Here is a 5,592-nt window from a genome sequence, read left to right as displayed (position 1 = left end):
CCTGATATTAACCCACGCACCTACCAATACCTTATTTTTGACAAAGGTGCTAAATCTATACAATGGAAAAAAGATAGCATCTTCAACAAATGGTGCTGGTACAATTGGATTTGGACATGCAGAAAATTGCAGATAGATCCATACCTGTCACCATGCACAAAACTTAAGTGCAAATGGATCAAAGATCTCACCATAAATCCAGCCACACTGAATCTTCTAGAAGAGAAAGTGGGAATTACCCTTGAACAAATTGGCACAGGAGACCACTTCCTGAACATTACGCCAGTAGCACAGACATTGAGGTCTGCAATTAATAAATGGGACCTCCTGAAACTGAGAAGCTTCTGCAAGGCAAAGGAAACAGTCAGTAGGACAAAACGACCACCCACAGAATGGGAAAAGATCTTCACCGATCCCACATCTGACAGAGGACTGATTTCCAAAATATATAAGGAGCTCAAGAAGCTAGCCACCAAAACACCAAACAATGAAATTAAAAAGTGGGGTGCAGAACTAAATAGAGAATTCTCAACAGAGGAATCTGAAATGGCTGAAAGACACTTAAGAAAGTGCTCAAAATCCTTGGCCATCAGAGAAATGCAACTCAAAACAACTCTGAGATACCACCTCACACCCGTCAGAATGGCTAAAATCAAAAATACTAATGACAATCTATGCTGGAGAGGATGTGGAGAAAAAGGAACACTCCTCCATTGCTGGTGGGTGTGCAAACTTGTAAGACCACTCTGAAAATCAGTATGGCAGTTGCTCAGAAAAATGGGAATCAGTCTACCTCAAGATCCAGCCATTCCTCTCTTGGGTATACACCCAAATAGTGCATGTTCATACAACAAGGACTGTAAGGAGCCGTCCCTGCATTCTCCATTACAAGATGGCGCCGGCATCTGGCGGACACCGAATGGTAAACAAGTTAGTGGGCAGGCGCTGGGTAACTTTCCATCCCTTGGTCTCTGCCTCTCCCATGGCGTCATGTGGTCCGATGAGCTGCAGCCAGTCAGGGGGTGACACGTCCTAGGCGGTGGCTGCCAGCCTATATAAGGGATGGGTTTTTTGGGTGTTTGGGGTCTTTGCTCTGTAAGCTTATGCTCTCCCTCTCAAGATGCATTAAAGCTTTACTGCAGAAGGATCCTGAGTGTGCCGCGCGTCGTTCTTGCTGGCAAGACGGTAGCGCGGAACAACTGGTGCCGAAACCCGGGAATTGAGACCTCATCATCGTCAGCACCATCGGAGACCCCTTGGCTACAAGGAGGATTCAGAACTGCAGGCAGGTATGATTCGGAGAGAGGTATGTCTTTTCTGGACTTTGGCTTGGGATTGTCGCTACCTTGGGAAGATAGTGTCGAGGCTTTTGTGCTTGTCCTCGGAGCCATCTTGATCTTTTTCGCTGTTGTAGCACACTTGAAGAGGTCCAGGATAGCATTCAGAAACTGAGCGTAGTGAGAGGTTGGGCGCACGCAAGAAAAAAACCGTCCACAAGAAGGAAAAAGCCCCCCCCCCAGTGAGTCTAATGACAAGGGGGTGTATTTGTCAGATCCTAGGGATCCTCCCCCTGTTGTTAAATCAAAGGGAGGAGCTGGCTTATACCCTGTACATGAGCTTGAAGCCTTAAATCTCGATAGCTCTGATGACTCTGAAAGCTCAGGAGATGAGGTCTTAGATACTGAGGAAGAAGCTGAGCTAGATGAGGAGGCTGCTAAATATGAGGAAGAAAGATACCATCCGGATGACCATATACAAAATAGCAAAAAACCTCAAAGACGGCAGTTTCAAACAGCCCTCTCACAGGTTGTTCCTTCGGCGCCCCCTCCCTATGAGATGCGCCCGAAGTCTTATTCTTTTCTCCCGGAAAAGGTAAAAAGAAAGCTGCGCCTCACTTTTCCCGTCTTTGAGGGCATTGAGGGACAGCGGATGCATGCGCCCGTGGAATATAATCAGATAAAAGAATTGGCAGAATCAGTCAGGAAATATGGAGTCACAGCCAATTTTACTCTTGCACAATTGGATAGACTTGCCCTAAATGCTTTGATGCCATCTGACTGGCAGATGGTCGCAAAAGCTGCGCTTGTCAGCATGGGCCAATACTTGGAATGGAAAGCACTCTGGCATGAGGCCGCCCAAGAGCAGGCCAGAGCTAACGCGATGGCCTTAACTCCTGAACAACAACTATGGACATTCAACCTGTTAACGGGCCAGGGTCGTTTTGCAGCTGATCAAACAAATTATCATTGGGGCGCTTATCCACAAATCGCCAACGCGGCCATTAGGGCCTAGAAGGCGCTCTCCAAGAAAGGGGGGGTTGACAATCAGCTTACTAAAATCATTCAAGGAACCCAGGAGCCTTTCTCCGATTTTGTAGCAAGGATGACAGAGGCAGCGGGACGGATCTTTGGCGATCCTGAGCAGGCCGCACCTCTTGTTGAACAACTTATCTTTGAACAGGCCACCCAAGAATGTCACGCAGCTATAGCCCCGAGAAAAAACAAAGGATTACAAGATTGGCTTAGGGTCTGTAGAGAACTTGGGGGACCCCTTACTAATGCAGGGTTAGCTGCTGCCATCCTACAGTCTCAGAAGCGCCCCCTTAAGGGACCGGATAAAAGAACTTGCTTTAGATGTGGAAAGGCAGGACACCTGAGAAAAGATTGTAAAATGCCAGATAGGGAGAGAGGTCCACCGACTCTTTGCACTCGTTGCGGCAAAGGCTATCATAAGGCCACTCAGTGCCGCTCTGTGAGAGATATAAAAGGTAGGATTCTCCCTCCTATAGAGACAACAATAAATGAGGTTCCAAAAAACGGAGCAGCGGGCCCTCGGTCCCAGGGCCCGCCAAAATATGGAAACAGGTTCACCAGGGTGACGGACGGGGACCCCCCCCCCGGAGTTGGAGCAAGAATGGACTTGCGTGCTGCCTCCGACTTCTTACTGATGCCTCAGATGGGCGTGCAGCCCGTTCCTGTCCAAACCCCCAAGCCATTGCCGAGAGGGAGTATAGGTCTTATTCTCGGTAGAGGGTCGCTTACACTACGGGGACTAATTGTTCACCCGGGTGTCATTGACAGTCAACATTCCCTCGAGATCCAGGTTCTATGCTTCAGCCCAAATGGGATCTTTTCCATCAGTCAAGGAGACAGAATAGCTCAATTGCTACTCCTCCCAGGCGACCCCTATCAGGATGCAGGAAAGAGGCAGATGGGCTCTTCAGGACAGGACTCAGCCTACCTACTTGTTCAACTCCATGATCGACCAAAATTGACTCTATGGGTTAATGGCAAGAAATTTGAGGGTATATTAGATACAGGGGCAGACAAGAGTATAATCTCTCATTGGTGGCCAAAATCCTGGCCGGTTACAGAATCATCACACTCTTTACAGGGCTTGGGTTATCGCTCTCACCCCACTATCAGTTCTTCCACACTCACTTGGAAATCAATGGAGGGTCATCAAGGACAGTTTGTCCCATACGTGCTCCCTCTCCCTGTTAACTTATGGGGACGTGACATCATGCAGGGTATGGGGCTTGCTTTGTCTAATGAATATTCACCACAAGCTATCAACATCATGAGAAAAATGGGGTACGAATCAGAAAAAGGATTAGGACGCCTAGAACAAGGGTGGATAGAACCTATATCCCCCGACCCAAATCCAGGAAGACAAGGCCTGGGTTTTTCCTAGGCGCCATTGGGGCAGCACGGCCCATACCATGGAAGACAGAGGATCCGGTATGGGTTCCCCAATGGCCATTAACCTCTGAAAAACTGGAGGCTGTAACCAATCTTGTCGCAGAACAATTGGCTTTGGGGCACATAGAACCATCAACCTCCCCTTGGAATACTCCAATTTTTGTCATCAAAAAGAAATCAGGTAAATGGTGTTTGCTCCATGATTTAAGAGCTACTAATGAGCAAATATCTTCCCTTGGTGCAGTGCAACGAGGTCTTCCCGTGCTTTCTGCATTACCCAAAAATTGGAATTTGATAATATTAGACATCAAAGATTGTTTTTTCTCTATTCCTTTGTTTCCTCTGGACAGGCTGCGTTTCGCATTCACTGTCCCCTCCATTAATCATATGGACCCTGATAAGCGATTCCAATGGAAGGTGTTACCTCAAGGCATGGCAAATAGCCCTACCATATGTCAATTATATGTACAGGAGGCTCTCAGACCAATAAGAGAACAATATCCAAGTTTGATTGTGATCCATTATATGGATGATGTGCTCATGTGCCATAGGGATTTAAGGATTCTTCGAGAGGCTTACCCTTTACTGCTTAAAAATTTACAACTTTGGGGCCTCCAAATTGCTACGGAAAAGGTCCAAATTGCAGATATTGGACACTTCCTGGGCTCCATGGTGCTCCCAGATAAGATTCTCCCACAGAAATTAAGGATTTATAGAGATGATTTACATACCTTGAATGATTTTCAAAAATTATTGGGAGACATAAATTGGCTGCAACCGTTTTAAGATCCCCTCTGCGGAATTAAAACCTCTGTTTGATATTTTGGAAGGGGATACCCATATTGCCTCCCCCAGGTCTTTGACTCCCGCCGCGGAGACAGCCCTCCGTTTAGTGGAAGAAGCCATTAAAGAAGCACAACTATACCGCATTGATTTACTTCAGCCTTTCTCCCTTTGTGTGTTTAAAACAAAAAGATTGCCCACTGCAGTATTGTGGCAAAATGGGCCCTTGTTATGGATCCACCCACATGCTTCTCCTCAGAAGATCATTGACTGGTACCCTGCTGCCATAGCTCAACTTGCCCTTAGGGGCCTGAAGGCCGCTGTCAGCCATTTTGGCAGACATCCTGCGGCCTTAATTGTTCCCTATAACTCTCTTCTAGTGCAGACTTTGGCCGCCACCTCTGATGATTGGGCCATATTAGTCACCACCTTTTTGGGAAAAATTGATAATCATTACCCTAGACACCCTTTGTTGCACTTTGCTGCATCTCATCCTATTGTGTTTCCCGGAGTCACCTCTCCTACTCTGTTAAAAGACGGGTTGGTGGTATACACAGATGGCTCCAAGACTGGCCTGGGAGCCTATGTTGTGGGTACCCAGGTGTTCTCACGGCAATATGCTGAGACTTCCCCTCAGGTGGTAGAATGCTTGGTGGTATTAGATGTTCTTCAAAAATTCCCAGGTCCTCTTAACATTGTTTCTGACTCCTCCTATGTGGTCAATGCTGTAAATTTACTGGAGACGGCTGGAGTCATTAGATCCACTAGCAGAGTGGCATCTCTATTCCAAAAATTACAAGATTGTTTGTTAACCAGACAGGCTCCCATGTATATTACACATATTAGGGCTCATTCGGGACTTCCTGGCCCGATGAGCCAAGGAAATGATTTGGCAGATAAAGCCACAAGGCTGGCTGCGGCAGTTTTTGTCCCCCCCACTGCAAGCCGCTAAGGCCTTCCATGACAACTTTCATGTTACTTCTGAGACCCTACACAGGCGCTTCTCTCTTACCAGGAAAGAGGCACGTGATATCGTTACTCAGTGTCACAATTGTTGTCAGTTTCTCCCTGTCCGCCATACTGGAGTAAATCCAAGAGGGATTTTACC

The sequence above is a fragment of the Cricetulus griseus genome, assembly GCF_003668045.3.
Source record: "Cricetulus griseus strain 17A/GY chromosome 1 unlocalized genomic scaffold, alternate assembly CriGri-PICRH-1.0 chr1_1, whole genome shotgun sequence".
In the NCBI taxonomy this organism is placed as follows: domain Eukaryota; kingdom Metazoa; phylum Chordata; class Mammalia; order Rodentia; family Cricetidae; genus Cricetulus; species Cricetulus griseus.
Note: the sequence above shows the minus strand (reverse complement) of the source record.